Here is an 18,632-nt window from a genome sequence, read left to right on the forward strand (position 1 = left end):
TCTTGCAGAGGATTCAACGATGAGTATGAAAAGCAGTAGCTACAGTTGGTTGAGTATGAACTACGTGTCAGGTGCTGTGCCTTAACCACATTACCTCTCGTCTTCACAAGCATCCACCAAGAGGTTATGATTGGAGAAGTGACAAATGGGGGAAGCGGTATAGTTGAGGTGAAATTTAGAGAAGTGACATACACCAAGAGGCTTACAATTGGTGAAGTGACAGAATGGGGAAAATAGTATAGTTGAGGTAGAATTTACAGATGCAGGCATGTAAGTTAATATGCAACATATGGGGAGGGGAGAAAAAAAAGAGAGAGAATCTAAGAAATTGGCATTTGCCATTAATACAAGTAAGGAAGCTTACAGGAGAGATAGGCTTTGAAGGAAAATTAGTTTAATTTGGCCATTCTGTATTTTAGGCAACAGTATATCAACTTAGGGACGTCCACCAAGAAGTTGCAGATACAGTCCTGGAACTAAATTGAGTTGAGTCGTTATGTGTTAGTTGTCCCAGCTGGATTAAGGACAGAAGCTTTGTGTTCATAAAATTTCAGAGTGGGAAGTACTTTAGAGTCCATCAGTGATGAATAGATAAACAAAATGTGGCATGTCCATGCAATGGAATATTATTTGACCTTAAAAGGGAATGAGGCACTGATACACGCTACAACATGACGGCTAAGTGAAGAAGCCAGTTACCAAAGGTCACATATTATGTGATTCATTTATACAAAATGTCTAGAAGAGGTAAATCCACGGAGACCAAAAGTAGATTACTGGTTGCCAGAGGCTGGGGAGAGGGGAGAATGCTAATGGGTATGGAGTGAATAAAATATTCTGGAATTGGGGGCTGGCCCCGTGGCCGAGTGGTTAAGTTCGCGCGCTCCGCTGCAGGCAGCCCAGTGTTTCGTTGGTTCGAATCCTGGGCGTGGACATGGCACTGCTCATCAGACCACGCTGAGGCAGCGTCCCACATGCCACAACTAGAAGGACCCACAACGAAGAATATACAACTATGTACCGGGGGGCTTTGGGGAGAAAAAGGAAATAATAAAATCTTTAAAAAAAAAATATTCTGGAATTGTTCGGTGGTGATGACAATATTCTGGAATTGGATAGTGGTGACAGTTATGCAACCTCGCAAATATACTAAAAGCCATTGAATTATACACCTTAAATGGATGAATTTTGTGGCATGTGAATTATATGTTTAAAAAAATTGGAGAAAATAATGTACCTCAGAGGTCACCTACCATGTCGCCATCCACGTAGTTCAATGCCTTCATCCATCCTCTACTTACTCTGGAGATGCTCACATATGTCCTGTCATAGGGACTTACTCACTCACGCAGCAACCCATTCCATGTTTTTGGACCCCTAATTCCTACATGTAGCAGAGTGGATAAAGAACACAGACTTTGGACATTAAACAGTCCTGCCTCTGCCACTTACTGACTGTGTGACATTGGGCAAGTTAGTTAATTTCACTAAGGCTGTTTCATCATCTACAAAATGGGGATAATAATATCACCACCTCATAGGGTAGTATTGATGACAGTGACACAATTCCTGTAGAGTGTATAGTGCCTGGCACATAGTCAACACCCGATAAATGATAACAATTAGCTGTTTATTACTTCTCACCTGCCCTTCACTATAACATCAGATACCTAGTGAGTGTAGGTAACACAAAAACTTTATGTTTTGGTTGCCAATAGTCCTGAAAGTCTGCAGCACCTAATTGAGGAACACAGGGCAATGACATTGTTGGAATAAGTTGTAAAAATGTAGTGTTTGTTAGTGGTTTCATCTTTTAAGAATCTTGATAGGATCTGCTGAAGCTTTTATAGTCAAGGAGGTCATTTTGCCAGCAATGTTGTTTTTCCCTTCATGAGGCACGTGCCCAGTGTGGCCAAGGTCTGAGGTGCTTTTGCATGGCACAGCTGCATGGTGGCCCAGCCAGATGCCAGGGAGCTTTGTGTTGTTTCGATGTTTCTCCCCCTCCGCCAAAGGTCCAAGAGTATTAAGAGAGTGGAGAGCAGTCTTATTTAGCATAAGGCAGCTGATCGAAAACTTCCTGATATCCCTATGCTCTTTGGTATCTAAAAGATATAAACAGAAAGACAGTTTGTAAAAGTGTGTGAAAGTAAGGAGGAATTTCCTAGATTCTTGTTCTAACCTCAGATTCCTTATAGTTGTCTTGGCTAAGGTTAGACCAGTACTATGAAACGATATGGCACCAAATCCCAGACAGGAGACCATTTATTTAGGTTCATCATCCACAAGACTTGGTAACATTTGACAAGCCATTTGTTATATTAAATGTCTAGTGCAATGCCGGCGTTAGCTGAAGACGTCTGGGTAATCTCTTGTGTTTCTTCATAAAACACTGTAATAAATCCAATAGTAGGTTTCAATACCTTTGCACAAAGGGAACAACCCCTCCCACCTCTCATTCCCGCTGCGTCCTCCTCCCCACCCCTAACTCATTCCCCCTGCTGGGCAGCTGGAACCGCAAACCACCAATCTTACTTTCAGACGGAAAAAACAACCTAGATCTCCCACCTGCTTTCATTTTTATTTTTTTTAATTAATTTATTTTTTATTGCAGTAACATTGGATTATAACATTATATAACTTTCAGGTGTACATAGTAATATATTTGGAATTCTGTGTAGATTACATCATGTTCACCACACAAAGACTAATTACAATCCAGCCACCTGCTTTTTAAAATGGTTTGTTTGTTTCCAGATGTCACTAGTATGAAGAATTTCCCCTAATTAATATATTAGCCTTCTCGTTGATATTAACTCAGCTCTGTTGAATATACTCTATTAAACTGACTCCATGGATGGGAGAGTAAATCTGAATTTCTCTCTGTTCTCAGGAGACATCATATTTCCTATTATCTGAGGTTATTGTTTTGCTAGGATATTAATGAGCAGTTCCCTGCTGGAGTTATCATTGCTTCTTTCTTCCTTCAGCGCCAAACAGTTTTGAATTAACATGGCAACGAAGCTTAATTTCTTGACTCACCTCCTCTGGTTCTGGCTCTCTTTCTGTTTCATGCCACTGTAGATAATTTGGTGCTCCCATCTGTGTGTTTCCTCTGACCCTGCCGCTGATAATGTGATTAAACCCTCCACTCTGTTGCTTTTCATTTACTTTTAAATTATTTCTGGTCATGTGTGCTGTATTTTCTTCATTTAGACCCAAGGTATAATTAGGGAAGAGAGCTGAACAAAAGAGCCTGTTTTTTCTTTCTCTCACTCTGGTGTTGGGTGGACAGTGCTGTCCGGCATGTCCAGTGGGATACCAGCTGGTCCTGTCTTCTGTGACAGCCACGGGGAAGGTGCCTATCGGTGCAAATCCAGATGGGTGACGGCAGCCTGTTTACCTTACTTTGTGCTGAACGAGATTTTTCAGATATTGTGACTTTGAAGTACTGCTTCTATTTTTATTATCTAACATTTATTAGATGTCAACCGTGTGCTCTGTTACACACAGATAATAGCATAGTTCTGACTTGATTCAGAATCTAGAATGCTTGTGGAGTTTGGTTCAGACCTAGTGACTAAAAAAAATGTACAGTGGACAGTGTATGTCATCCTAGGGTAGGTTTTCCAAATATTGTCTATGAATCAACATTAGACCTGCCCCTGGGGGAGACATAGATAAAACAAGGCACAAAATAGGAGAGAGAGAAATAAAGTACACCGGAACTTACTTTAAAGGGAAGATTGATTTAAAAGTAAGATTTAATTTTTGCTCTTATTTCAAGTGATAGGTTGAATTTTCTAGCTTTTTGGTCTCATCTGTGTTTTTCCTTCCACAAAAAAACATTGTGACCTTTTCATTTGGCCCAAGGCAGAAGCGGTGGCTTGGCTCAGCTAAAAAGGAAAAGCCTGGAACTTGAAGGAGCCCGAGTCTGGATTGCAGCTCACTTAACCAAGGAGTGGCAGAGCGCTGTTCCGTCAACTCTTTGTACGTCAGGTTCTACACGTATGACATCAAGGTGGCAGAGTGGTGGTTAAAACGTAACAGGAGTGGAAGGGAATTTTCTGGTTTAAAATCAGGACATACAACTTGATGGCTCATAATTTACTCCTAAATAGGTTACTTTCCTATCTCTGAAATGAGGCTAACACAACTCCCAGGGCGAACAAATGTGGTGACGAGCAAATACGGTGGTGGCTGTGACAGCACTCTGTAAACTGTGAAGTGCTGTACCAATGTTAGTTGTTATGAAGAGTGGTGGTGAGATGCACAATGATAGAATTGAAAAGCATCCTGAGAACTCTTACTCTCCATTTGCATATATTTATATGTGAGATGTGTATTTAAACGTATTTACTCATGCCTTCAGATTTATTTTGTTTTTAAGGAACAAAGTGCAGGGGCAGCAGGGTTGAGCTGAGGACTGAAATTAGTGGGTTGACTCCTACAGAAGTGCCTCTCCACGCCTCACAGGAGAGAGGGAGCTCCTGAGGGCAGGGACCTCATCTACGCACATGCGCATCCCCAGCATCAAGGACAGGGCTGGCACCTAGGAGCAATTGTTCACTAAACCCAGCTGAAGACTGAAAACACAGCCTCAGCATGAACTTCTGTTATTAACAAACTTTCCCCTGCCCCCATCCACTTCTTTATCCAACTACCCTACAAAGCAGATCCTTGTATCATTACTGAAGAATGAAAATCTTGTCTTTGGGGGTTGAGAGAGAGAAGACTTACTTTGTATTTTGGTTATTAAATGTCTAAGTATTTATGTGTAGGTATTTTTGTTTGGGTCTACTTTTTTCCTTTTTCTTTTTCAATTTAGTTTCTCTAGTCCTCTTTCCCTGCCAAATTTTTAAGTCAGCTATATACCTCTACAGTGGGCCTTATTGACTAGTGTTTGAAAAGCAGTGCTCTCCATCAGATTGGCGGCAAGGGTAACTGGAGTCAACTTGTATCCCCAAGAACAAGGTATTACTGTGTGCTGAGCTTCACCCATGTGCTTAATGCTGGGAAATGCACGAAGGAAACCATCCTTCCTCTAGCATGAGGTGCAGTCTCCGGGGCATTAAAGCAGTACATATATTGAGAGAGTTTTTCATCTTTACTCCACTCAGTGTTTTCATTCCTGAATGTGTATGCGCGTGTGTGTTATAAGAAGTCACTTAGGGGCTGGCCCTGTGGTGCAGCCGTTAAGTGCGCACGTTCTGCTTTGGTGGCCCAGGGTTTGCCGGTTCGGATCCCGGGTGCGGACATGGCACCGCTTGGCACGCCATGCTGTGGTAGGCGTCCCACATATAAAGTAAAGTAGAGGAAAGTGGGCACGGATTTCAGCTCAGGGCCAGGCTTCCTCAGCAAAAGAAGAGGAGCACGGGCAGTAGTTAGCTCAGGGATAATCTTCTTCTTCTTCTTCTTCAAAAAAGAAGTCATTTAAAAAACAAGCAGGATGCTCATCTATTCAGATGGGTCTTATTTTGAAAGTATGGGCCTTTTATGTAAAGTGTTTCCCTTTTTTAACAAGGCTGTTAATGCTATTTAGCTACTAACACTTGAGTGTGTCAATATTACCTTTGTCAGTAGAGCACTTAAGTAATAATTGCATTGCCTAGTATCAATTATCTTCAGTGCTTAAAGAAAAGTGCCCTTGAAGCTAAAGAGAAGGGCCCAAATACATAAGGCACATCTTTTACTTTCAACAATAAGTGTTACATTTCTCTAAAGACTGAAATTTCCTTTTAGCCTTGAGCCAAGGAGATAGATGGAGAATCCAAGATCTTAGAGATGGAAGGTACCTTCATTCAATCTCCTAATCCAATGCTGGAATACTGTCTATGGCAATCCTGGCAGATGGCCATCCATCTGCTTGTATACTTCCAATGCTGGGGAGCTCATTAACTCCTGAGGCAACTCATAAATTCTTTCTTATTTGAGCTAAAATCAGCCTGTAACTTCTATCTGTTGGTCCTGGTGGTAAAGTAACCCAGGAAAGATCTTAAGTATTTGAAGACTGCTACCACATCTTCCTTTAGTCTTTTCCAAATTAAGATAGCTGGAGTCTTCTCAGTTAAGACTTTTGCCTGGAATCTGGAAGAATAAGAATGGAAATGAGTACTAAACCATGTAATACTCAATACAAAACTTCTGTTACAAGTGCAGCTAGCAGGTAAGCATCTCTCCCAGTCTTTCAAACTTGGACACAGCGCATATGTCGTACAGTTCTTGAGTGTAACCCACACCTCATTTAGCTAGGACTAGTCAGAAATCTGTCCTGGGTGAATAGAAATCCTGCTGTCTTATTCCTTTTGCTATTCTGAATTCCTTGAGAGGGATGAGCTCCTAAAAATAGTTGTGAGATAAAATTTAAAGGTTTTCCTTTAGAAGGGAAAATTAAATGTACCAGAATATAAACTTTTTGAAAGTAGAAGCCATGTCCAATTTTTCTTTCTCTTCCCTATAGTGCCTAATATCATACTAGGCAGATGAAAGATGCTTGTTAAATAGCTGTTCTGTTGAGCTGAAAAAGAGAACTGGCCAACATTATGTTGAAATGTATATGTATTTGGGAATGTGTGCTTGTACACATATATATGTGTGTGTGTATATACATAGAGAGAGACACACATACATACATGTACATATGCACTCACATTTTTTTATACCTTTAAATATCTTTATAATATCCCAGAGTCATTCATAATGATTCCTAGGAAGCCTTAATGCCACTGTTCAGACACAACTGTTCTCTGGATAAACTGCAGACCCACACACCAGGCTGATGTGAAAACTGTCCTTTTGTCTGGATCTCCTGAAGCGGCCGTGCGGAGAAGGCAGACCCTTCTCTGGGTCCTTCCATTGCTGAAGTCATTGTGCTTTGCTCCCAGTGGAATACACCACCCTGTCCTTCATCTTACTGCCTCTTCCTCCTGTTCAATTGTCCTGCTTCTTTGGTTGCTCTTGTTTGCCGGGGGCCGAGGCAGCATTTGATCGGGTGTTTGACAGGGTCCAGCCGATCAAGAAGAGCCGAGGGGTGCAGGGCGCCCCTCCGCGAGAATATGAAGAGCCGGCCTTTCCCCAAGCTATGCTGAACTTTAAAAACTTGTTTTTCTTCCCTTTGTCTTATATCCCATTTTCCTACTCATGCTGTAATTTTCCAGATGGCCGCTTTAGAGAAAAGAGCTTGCTCCCCCCGCGGGATTGGTGCTGAGAAAAATATGTGACCACCTGCATAAGCCTTCAGAATATCGCAAGGGGCAAGTTCCCCCCGACGCACATAGATAGTGGGAGAATTTTTCTCCCTAATGAGGAGTTCGTACTGAAGAGAGTATTTGGATCAAAGCAGCTGCCTCCTTCTGGTTAATGTTTTGCTCTTCCCCCAGTTTCCCTGGTGGGAGCGGATGTACCCCTTCCTCTGTGGTTGATTGGAGTGTTCCTCCATGTGTTAGTTGTTGAAAAGTGTATTGTTCCCCTGCATGTGTTTGGCAAAACATTATAGAAGTCTTTTCTTAATTGCTGAAGTCGCTTTTGTGCAGGAAAAGATAGTTAACCTCTGCCCCCCTAAAAGTTAACTCTGTTCCCTGTAAGATATTACTTATCAATGAATGCTTTGTGATTTACTCTGCAAGAACATCTGTACTCCTATATTTATCCCCTGCTAAAAAAGATATAAAAACGCAGTAAAAACCAGTAAAGACAGACTTGCTTTGTACTTCCTTATCTCTCTGAGAATATTTGTAGAGCTATTTCTGTACTAATCCTGAAAAATATAAAAACGACAATTGTCCACAGTAAAGACAGACTTGATTGCACCGACTCAAGTCTCACATCCCCTCCTTCACTGCGCCGACTCCGTCTCTCCCTCAGGAACCTGGACTCTGCTGGAGCTGGACTCCGGCACTTGTTATCGGAGATTGAGAAGGCAACAGTGAAAGGGTGAAAAATATCCAACTTCCTGAGTCCTTGCTTCACACTTTACCCAGTTTGATCCAAACGAGTTTACCCCCTTCCCACAGGGATGTCTGACCAGCACCCTCCATGCAGCCTGCTTCCCTTCTGGAGCTGGGAGCCCTGAGTTTAACCCAGCTTTGCTACTTCCCTCCTGAGTGGCTTGTTTCTGTCACACGGTGCCATGGAACCTGCCTAGACTGACTGTGAGATTAAGCGAGGAAAGGAGGACACGGACCCATGGAGTCCATCACTAGTCAAATGCCGCTTTGAGCAGTGAGTGTGGTACCCTCCTATCTTGGCCCTGTCACAAACCTTTACTGGTGCGGGTGAATGCCAGTGCCCCCATTCCCACACAGGTGCAGCCAGAGAGGCAGGCCTCCAGCTCCGAGTAGGCCTGTAGAAGATCCAGGCTGAGAATTCTGGGGGTGCACCCACGCCAGTGTGTGCTAATGGTCCTCGGGTCAACCCTGGAGTTACATAAACCACAGGGCCCTGCAGTCTGCCACCCCTCACCCAGTCTGCTAGCCTAGACTATGACCATGTCACGGAGTTAATGGATGTGAAATATCGTACAGAAAATCCCCGATGTCAGATGGACGAAAACCGTTAGAAGGAGAAGGCACTGCCTCCGCGCTATGTTTTACTTGACTGTGCACGCCAAAGGGCCAGGCCCAGGATGTATCTTGCTTTCTATTTTGTCTCCAGTGCCTGGCACATAAGAGGCACTGAAGATTTCTTGAAGAAGAACTAACTGCCATGGCGGCTTACCTCCTCTGCAGAGCAGAAAATGGAAACTGAGGCACATGATGGGAATGAACCAGGTTCTCACATCAGGGATGAGAGCAGGGCTGCAGAATGAGAGGCAGGTTGTATTCTGATCCAGGATGATCCAAGTTTTCATTCTCATTTCGGTGTGAGTGGTATTCTTTATGCCTAGACTAACAAAATGGAGTTGAGATCTTGGGGGGAGCAAGCCGTGTTAGAGTTGTCCAGGGGAGGTGGGCCTTAACATGAGAGACGGTCTCTGCAGCCAGTGAGGCTGAGCAATGCGCTGTTGTGAGGTGTGAGGGCCATGTACGTCTAAACCTACATGCATATATGTTTGCTCGTTGCCAACACTTGGCCATACTGTCGTTAGGCAAAACCACTGCCTACCGCATCCTCTAAGGCAGGAGTAAAAATCAAAGGACAGTTCCCTTTCTAATTTCAATTCTGTTTCTAAACTGGTTCTGTTAGACGTCATCCTTTAGGAATGAACCATTTATCCCCCAAACAGGCAACAGGAAGGACAGAATTCTTTTCATTTAATCTGGATTTGACTGTAGTCCTCTGGCGGGACTGCTGCACGTTAACACTGTGTGGCAACAAGGATACTCAGTCGGGCTCCTGCTTCCTTCAACCTCAAACCCCTCAGATGTGAACCCCAGCTTCAGCTTAGGTTTGTAAAGGCTTCAAGCTTACTGGGACCAATGATGTCACATTGCCAGGTAGGCTATTTCACCTGACTCATTTGGATCAACAATGGAAGCAAATGTGATTTGCAAGATTGCAGATCCCACTGCCCCTACTCCAAGCTGGTTCATTCAATCAGCACATTTACTGAGCAGCTACTATACCAGGTGTTGTGCTGTTAGTATGAAACTTTTTTTAAGTCCAAACTCTCATTATGAACTTGTGATGAACCTTCAAAGGGACCTTTGGAAGAGAAATGGTGGGTAAATTCTGCTTCATGGACACGCCTGAGGCAAATGCCAAGAAGGGAGGAGCTAAAAATAAACCCAGGAGAACGAGTTCACAGTCTGTTAGTGAACATAGATGTGAAACAAGTGAGTGACCAAAGTCTAATAAGTGCACGGGAGGTCTAGACACGGGAGTAGTAATTCTGTAGGGAAAGGGCCAGACAGCAGGGTAGTAGAAAATTCTAGTAGGAGGAGATTCCTAAACCGAGTTTTGAAAGGTAAATATGCACTTGCGTACCTGTGTGTGTGTGTGTGTGTGTGTGGGCAGGAGCGGGTTCCAGGCAGAATTCCGTGTGTTAAAGGCACAGAACATAAAATAGGAAGGGCCGAGAACTGACTGTAGGCAGTTTGGTGTTGATCTGTGGTAGGGGAAGAGGGTGAGGCAGGAGAAGTGAGCGGGGAGCTTCTATGCTGCGCTAGGGAGTTTGGGACTCAATTTTACCTTAAAGGCCAATAGGGGTCATGAAAGGGTTTGAGCCGGGGCGTGAGGTGGTAAAGCGCGTTTCAGGCCCATCGCGCCTGTGCACGTGTGGGAGGGAGCCAGTCTGCAGGTAGCGAGAGCAGTGAGAAGACTGTTGCAGTAGTTTCTAGGAGACGGTGACAGGCTGATGGCATGTGCCACCCAGCAAAGTGAGGACAAGTCACCGGGTCACTTGGGCCTCAGTTGGCCCCAATTATTGCAGGGGGTTCATTATGAACTTGTGCCAAACCTTCAAAGAGACCTTTGGAAAAGACATAGTAGGTAAATTTCAGATCACGTGTTCTTGGTGGATGCACCTGAGGCAATAATAAGACAGAAGACGCTAAAAACAAATCCAGGAGGACAAACTCCCTGCTGCAGGCTCCAGCCACCCAAGAGCTCAGGCCCTCCCGACTTACCCATGATGCCCAAGCACGCCGACCCCTGTCTGTCCAGCGCAGCACAGCACAGCAGAGGAGAGGTTCTAGGGGAGGGAGCCCCACTTCCCCACCCTTCTGCTTTTCATTCTAGGCAGCAGCCTGAGATAGCTCAGCTGGGCCAGCCTCATTCCCCTCTGACGCACCCCTGCTGTGGAATCCGAAAATGATCCGGACTGACCTCCCCACCCCTTTCCCACCCCCAGCTGAGCCTGGGAAGTCAACTGTCCTGGAATTAAATTTTGATTGACAAGTGGCACTGACATTCAGGAGTAAAGAAAGTGGGGAGCAAGAAGTGAGAACTCCAAAAAACTCAGCAGCTGGTAGCAGAAGGAAGAGAGAAGAAAGTGGGCAGGGGACAGCCAGGCTGACGCTAAAGGCAGGCTTCTCTGGCATTGCTGCCACCATCTGACTCGTAGAGGGCTACTTGCTTCTAGGCCCAAAGGCCTGAAGTCCGGGAAAGAAAGAGTCGTCCTTGCAGGAAGGGGAGAAACCGGGCTCTGTTGGGCTGCAGCCAAGGCTCCCTCCAGATGCATCCACAGTCCCTCTGATCTTGCCCTAAGCTCCTCCCACCTTCCTGTCCATAGGGTGAGCTCACCAGGCACAAGAATAAGGTGAAGCGTTTCACTTAGGCGGTATTTCTCTTTCCAAACACTTAAGCCTGTACCATCTCTCGGATCTTGCATCCTTCCAGTAAAAAGGGCCCCGGGTCCAGACTTGGCACTTCAGTTTGAAGTAACCTCAGAGATTATTTAGTCTGCAACCCTCATGTTCAGAGATGGGGAATCTGAAGCACAGGGTTGTGAAGTTGCTTGCCTAAGGTCACAGGGGGCCCCCCCCCCACCCCCCAGCGTGCTTTCTGCTTGGCCCCTGCTACCCTTCTGTCCATTTTGTAAATGAGGCCCAGCTGCCCGACTGAGCTGGCATCAGAAACTAGTTCCGTGTAGCCTGTTTGGGGCCAGGTGTGGTTGGCTTACAGTGATCTTAAACTCTAGCAGACTTCCTCATCTGTAACACGGGGTAGTGTCACCTCAACGCCCACCTTGCAAAGTTGATGTGAAGGTTACTGGAAGCCACGCTTGTGTAAGTGCTGTAGTCTTGGCACACAGTAGGTGCTAAATAATGTGCTCCCCAGGAGCACTCTTCAGCCCAGTGTGGAGGGCGGATGGGAAGACGGGACCCTGCCCCCAGGGCTGCAGAGAAGTGGGAAGGCTGGGCGGCTTGCCCTCCCTGGGGAATGTAGTGTCAATGAACATTCCGTAGTCCAGAGACCCTCCTCTCTTGCCCAAGGCCCCCGGAGTACGTCCGGGAACAACCCTCACAGAGGATTTGCTGAGGGTCTGAGGTGGTGACGGTCGGGTGTGGAGCCCAGGCCGTTGAAGGTGGGAGAGCTCTGCCATCAGACCGCGATCTGCCCAGGACAGAGACCTTGTGGGATGGCAAAGAGGAACTCATGTCTGAGGCTGCCACGTGTCCTTGGGCCTCCTTCCGCAGGAACCCCATTCCGCACCTCCTTCTGAGGGCAGCTGTGCTGTATAGTAAGATGGGCACTGACCGCGTGTCAGAACCCTGGTTGCCCTCCTGGTCCTGCCACTCGGTACCGTGTTCCCTTGGAGGCCTGGGCTGCTGGGCTGGCCCCTTCTCCTAGCCTCAGGGTCCACATCCAAAACATGGGGATGACAGCTCCTCCCAAGACGTTTGTAGTCATAAAATAGTGCCCTGGAACGACTAAATGCGGGCTGTTTGTTGTCACCCTCCCGGAACAATTGGGTCTTTCTCTCCGCAGGAAACCTCCGGCTCTCCGCCTTGGCCCCCAGCCGAGGGCGCAGTCTAGCAACCAGGCGCGCTCGGCCCTCGCGCTGTTCCCGGAAGCGCCACCAGGAGGCGCCCTCTGCCTGCCGAAGCCGGCCTGCGGGCCCTCCTCGGGCGGGCTGCGCTGCCGCTGGCGCAGGGCGGTGCAGGGCGAGGGCTGCGCCGGGGACCCAGACGTCGAGCCACCGCAGAGCGTGCACCTCGGCTCCGGCCGCTCGCGCCCCGCGGCCCCAGCCCGGCGTCTCCCGCTCGGCCGCGGGCCCCGGGGCGGCGGCAAGTTTGCCCCGACCGCTCGGCCCCGCCGCCGTCCCGCCCCTCGGGCGCCCGGCTCCGGGCGCGCGTGGCCAGGGCGAGCGGGCAAGGAGGGCGTGGGGGCCGCGCGGCTTACCGGCACCTGAGGGGTCACTTGGCCGGCGGGCCCCGCCGCAGTCTCCCTGCTGCCCGCCGGGCGGCGCCCCGCGCCTGGGCCGCGCTCCTCCCGCGCTGCCCGCTCACAGCCGCTGGGCACAGACTGCCTTCAGCTGCCAGCGGATGGCGCTGGAGCCGCCGCGGCTGCCGCGGAAAAGGGAAAAATGAAAAAAGGAAAACCACGGCTCGGCGGCCGGCGGAGCAGCGCCCGCCCCGGCTCAGCCCTATAGCGCGGAGCCGCCCAGGTAAGGGCAGGGCCCCGCGGCGCCCCCAGCCGACCCCTCAGGAGCCTCCTGCGCCCCCGCGCCGCGTCCGCGCGGGGCCCCTTGCGCACGCCCCCTCCCTCGCCCGCATCCCTACTTTTGACGACTCTGCCTGTCCTTCCCTCCCGGGCCGCTGCCGGCACCCTTCCCCTGCCCCCCGCCCCCGCCCCCGCCCCCGCCCCCGCCCCCACCCCCGCGCTCTTCCTCCCCCTCCCGCTTTCAGCCGGCCTGTCCCCTGCACTCCGATCCCCGCGTCTCCTGGCTGGGCTCTGAACCCCATCGCTCTGCTTCCGTAGTTCCTCCAGTCTCCATCCCCGTCTGCCCCACTCCGCGCCCCTTCTCCTGGCTCGCAGCCCTCCCGCTCTGGTCCTCCCCCTTCCCTGTGCAACTCCCAGCCCTGCCTCTGCCCCTGCAGGGATGACGGCCCCTTCCCAACCCTGGGCCTTCTCCCCGCCGCCTCATCTGTCACCTTCCGCTTCTCCGATCGCCCCGTTCCTCGGCTGCTGCCCCCCATCCCAGCTCAGCCCCGAATCCCACGAAACCCCTTCCCCCTTTCCTCACTGCCATCTGTCTCGACTGCCCCCTGCCCCTGCACTGGACTCGGGCCACCACCATACACCCCCACCCTACACACTGTCTCGCTTTGCGGGAACAAAGTCCTATCAGAAATGACCCTCTCTCCCTGGACTAATGGGGTTCCCACCCATCTGCCCCTAGTTACCCGGAGTGGGAAGTGAGGGAGAAACTCTAGAGACCCGCATTTGGGCGTGTGATGGGGGAGGGGGCTGGGGAGGAGACGGGGGAGGATAGTTGAGATTCTCTCCAGTGAGGACTGGCGGACCATGAGCTGCTCAGACCTGGCAAGGGTGGAGGGCCAGCATGCCACAGCTGGGACAGGGGTTTCAAGGCACTGAGAGCGCCTGTCTCTTTCCCTGGCTCCCTTGAGCTGGAGAGAGGGGAGGAGTTGGAGCCCGAGGAGTGTTGGCCGGGGCCTTTGGGGCGTGGTGGGGAGGCGGGGGTGGGGGGAGTGTGGGGGGGGGCGGGGGTGGGGGTGGGGGGAGGCAGCCCTTGGGATTGGGCCCGGGGCCCTCTGGCCGGCCAGCCTGGCAGTGGTGGGGCAATGTGGCTGAGTTGCTCCCCCACTGGACCTTTGGCTGCAGCCTCATCAGCTGCCCCTGATGTCTCAGTCCCATCAAAATGGGAGGAAGAAGGGCAGGAAGACCCGTCCTGGGTGAGGGAGAACAACTCGAAAAACAAGAGGAGCTGGGGGTTGTGCGGCTGGTGGGGTGGCGGTGGCGGTGAGTGTGGGAAGACAGCATCTCTTGTTACTTCTGCACACTGCTGATCCCGTAGGTATGGACTGCGTTCTGCAGTTCTCCAAGTGCTTTTCAGAAAAATTACTTCATGTGATCTCTACCAGGGCCCCACAAGCATTTGATCTGCATTATTCCCTCATAAAGAGGGATTATTGATCCCCCAGAAACCAAGGCTTGGATAGGAATGAATTGTCGGAGGCTCTGCAGCCACCTCGAGGCCTCTAGACTCGCGGCCCAGTGCTCTTGCGCTGCTGCTTGTTGCTTCCTAAGCTGTTCAGTCCTCCCCTCCCCCTCCCATGCCTCACTTTATCTTCATGCTCTCCGAAGTCAGCCCAGTGCTTTCTCCTCCCCATGGTGCTGAAGAGTCTGGGGTGTGGGGTCTGACTAATTGTTGGTTCTGCATTCTCTCCTCTGTAGCCTGGCTGCCCCAGCACCCTGGATGGCCCGCCACCCCGCCCCGGGCCAGTGCTTCCTCTTGACTCCCTCTTGCGGAGAGCTCCAGGTTCTCCCAGGCAGGCAGCCTGGGCCCCTGGGACCCCTTGTCTCTTCTTCTTCCACTTCTCCAGCCCACTCTCCTGTGCCCTATCACTTCAGCCTCTCGGTTCTTTTGGCACCTCTGGGCCCAGTCTGACCCAGTCTGACCTCTCCTTTCCCACTGCCACTGGCCCGCTGGAGGCTTTAGGGGCCCACCCCAGGTTACGGTCACACAGCCTCCTCCCTGGGCAGCCTGCAGCCTCTGCTTCCAGCACCTGCTGCCACAGCTACCTTCCTACAGAGGAAGGTATCTGTGTCATGTGACCCAGGCTCCAGAGCCTCCGTGGCCCCCTGGGCTCCTGGATAGCGTCCCCATGTGGTACCTTGGCATGTAAGGCCCTCCACACGCTGGCCTAACTTTATGCCTCTGGACGTGATCCTCTGCTCCCTGCCTGCCACCTTCACACCAGGCCCCTTACAGCTCCCTCAGGCCCTTTCCTCTCCCCCTCTTTCCTGCCCACCCACACCCTTCCTGGCCTTCAAGGTGCAGCTGGAACTGCACAAGGTGCAGCCTGGGGAGCCCCCCTCCTCCAGTCCTTTGGTCCCAGCAGGAAGTGGTGGCAGCTTCAGCTGCTAAGAGTCAGGCAGACCTGGGTTCCTATCCTGGTGTCCCTGCCTGAGTGACTTTGAACACATTGCTTAACCTCTCTGAGCCTCACTTGCCTCACCTGTAAAACGGGGATAATCTCACCTGCCTGAAAGGGTTACTGTGAGCGTGAATGTGGGTGGGGTGGGAATGGGATTTGTCATTGAAGGGTGGCCCAGGGGGTGCCCAGGGAGCGTCCCTCCGGGGGCTCCTCCCAGCTGCCTCTTCGTGGCCTGAATCAGCTCCCAGCTCCTGCCTGCTGTTGACAATTATCTGTTCCTGTTTCTCTTCAAGGGAAGCCCCTTGAAGGGTGAGGACTTTGCCTGGTGCCTTTCACGTCCTCACTCCTGATGAGCAAGCCCGGTCCTTCGCCATCCTGCAGGTTGGCCCCTGCTCAGAGCGGGAACCTAAGAAATAGTTGTTACTTGATTATAATATTTGGTTACGTAAAATAGGGTACGCCTTCCATTTAGCAAATCCCGCATGAAAAACATCTTAAGCCGCAGTACCAGCCAAGGCAAATTATGGCAAGAAAGGAGGGAATCAATTTAACGTATTGACCGCACACTCAGCTTGTTCGCTCCACCACCCGGCTACCCTGGGAATAGATGTGAGCATCTCCCTTTGTACAGATGAGGAAAGGGGGTCCACAGGGGACCCTGCAGTGTGACACCCCCTGCCAGGTCACGGACCAGGGGGCACTCCAGAACCCCAATTCCTTCCCCTGTACTTGGGCCTAAGAAAGAGGGGAGGAGGCTCTTTACAGAAAGATTCCTCAGAGGTTTTCCTGAAACCACTGAACACTTGCGTCATTTACGTTCAGCCCAGCCGGGGCTGGGTCCTGGGGAGCATCTGAGAGCGGGGCTCTTCCTTCTGCGGGTTTGTCGTCTGAGTGGAGAGCACAGGAGGACACAGCGCACGATGGGACATGCGGCGTGTGGACGTGCACCGGCCGCCTGCGAAGAAGCAGGGGTTCACACCGGCTGGAGCCCGGAGACAAGGGGGAGGACTTCCAGGGAGGAGGGCCTGCACGGGCAGAGTGGGGACAGGATGTCTGAGGATGGGGTGACGGGCAGAATGGATGGGTTGGGGTGGGCAGGGGTCAGGCAGAACTGACTCAATTCAAGAGGAGCCAAAACCCAAAGAGAAGAGGTTCAGGTGGGCACATCCGGTTTGGGGAGGCATCTAGGATCCTTGGGCACAGGGGTCGAGGGCCTGGGTGTGATGGCAGAAGGGGGTGCACTTGAGTGATTTTTCCAAGGAGCAGCAGAACGTGCTTGTGGCCAGACTACGTACAGTAGATGGGGGAAGTGGGGCGTGTCGGAGATGTCGAGCCCTGAGCCTGGGGAGAAGGCGATGCCGCTCAGACTTTGGGAGCCGGAGGGGAAACACGTCTGTGGGAAAGCTGGCGAGTGTGGCACAGACCTGCTGTGAGGGAGGTGCCTGGAGCCCTGGGGGCCATCACGGGTGGCCTCGGGGTTCCTGGACAACAGCTGAGCAGTCTTGTGGGAGGTCACGTGCCCTGGGGCATGTGCTGCCGAGGGGGCTGGTTATAGGCATTTTTGATGCCTGAATGTCCCCTCTCCATCCTCTGTGAGCCTTCTCCGTCCTCCCCTCATGGCACTGGCACCCCTGTGCCCAGCACTCACTGTGCTTGAAGTCGCTCGTCTGTGTGTGTCCCCTCCAGGGGGCGGTAAACGGAGCTCCCCCCAGGAGGGCGGGACGTGCTGCTCTGCTCATGGTTGTGTCCCTCGTGCCTGGCGCAGAGCAGGTCTTCAATAAATGTTTGCCTTATTTAAGTGGCCTCAACTCAGGTTTAACACGTTTGTTACAGAGACAAATTCATAGAAGATGGGAGGTGAGGCGGGGAGAGGAAGGCCGTGTGAGCCATCGGCTTCTGGAATGGGGTGTCCCAGGCCCCTCCCTAAGACCGCACTTTCTGGTTTCTGTGACTCTTCTCCCTTACGTCCACCCACCGGGTGCAGGGGTGCAGCTTGTGCAGCCAGCTCTTCCCCAGGGCTGCTGGGGCCGGAGTGGCGGGGATGGGGAGGAGGGTGAGTCCAGAGGCTGATGGGTCTCACTGTGTCTCTCAGTCTGGAGTTAGAGGCTGTCCCCCTCCTCCCCACTTCACTGTGGGAAGACTTAGGCGGCACCCCCACCATCACTGTGAGCCCCTGCCCTCGCCTGAAGTCGGCCCCGCGCTCACCTGGAAGCCAGCCCTCATACTCCTGGCCCTTCTGCTTGGGCTCTTCTCCGGGAGCAGTTTGCTCAGAGGAAGCAGTAAAAAGTAGGTGGGGGTGGTTATTGCTTTTTGGGGTGCTGTGGAGTATTTCGGCCATGGAGAGGCTGAAACGGAAGCTGGGTTGTGCACAGAGTCTTGGGGAGCATCTTTGGGTGGGAAGGGGTAGTCTGTGAATCAGTGGAAGAGAACTGACTCAGAAACAGGAAATCCTGGCTGCTTATTGCTGCCTCAGTTTCCCTTCTATTGACACGGGCTTACAATAAACTCCACCTCACAGAGTTCCTGATTCAGTGAGATAATCATGTGAAGACCCCAGAGGAGGGAGCAGGGAGGGGTGGGACCCCCCCAGGTCAGGGGGGCATAGCGGTTAGTTGCCTGGGAGAGCAGCTGTGGAGTACTCACACGTTTGGAATTGGAGTTTAGAGGCCAGACTTAAAGAGAGGACTTAATAGAATGAGAAATCAATAGCCCAGAGGAGGTTAAGATGTGTGAGAGGCTGGCTCCCAGACACACTTAATAAAACAGAAAAGTGAAAGAAGCTGTGCAGGGTGGGAGCACATCTATGGGGTGCCAAGGCGGCTGGGGTAGTTTCTGTTCTCCAGCCTAGCGAAGTTCTGAGCAGGGAGGCTGGGTTTAGGGAGTAAAACGCTGCTGTCACCTTTTGGGGGCAGCTCTGTGCTCCTCTCTGCCTGTCCAGGTGGCCGGTGGGGGGCTCTTCCTGCCCCAGAGGCTGTGTGGTGCAGTGGTTGGCTGCTCCTGGATCAGGCTGCTGGGATCAAAGCCCAGCTCTTCCCGTCGCAGTGGCGTGGCTGTGGGCACAGTGTGTAAGGAGCACAATGCCTGCCTCTTAGTCAGCAGGTGCACCAAGTGCCCAGTAAATGCTCGCAGTTG

General features: G+C 51.1%; 1 protein-coding gene across 5 annotated transcripts in view; it reads left to right on the plus strand.

The window, feature by feature from the left end:
• The first annotated feature begins 12,496 nt into the window (after positions 1-12,496).
• LOC106835968 (prostate and testis expressed protein 13-like) overlaps positions 12,497-18,632 on the plus strand; it is a 31,153-nt gene continuing 25,017 nt past the window's right edge. For all 5 annotated transcript variants that reach the window (XR_011495628.1, XR_011495629.1, XR_011495630.1 and 2 more), the window contains exon 1: positions 12,497-13,045. The gene's annotated coding sequence lies outside the window, so the exon portion shown is untranslated. The remainder of the gene's footprint in view (positions 13,046-18,632) is intronic.

Source organism: Equus asinus, chromosome 20, assembly GCF_041296235.1.
Source record: "Equus asinus isolate D_3611 breed Donkey chromosome 20, EquAss-T2T_v2, whole genome shotgun sequence".
NCBI lineage: Eukaryota > Metazoa > Chordata > Mammalia > Perissodactyla > Equidae > Equus > Equus asinus.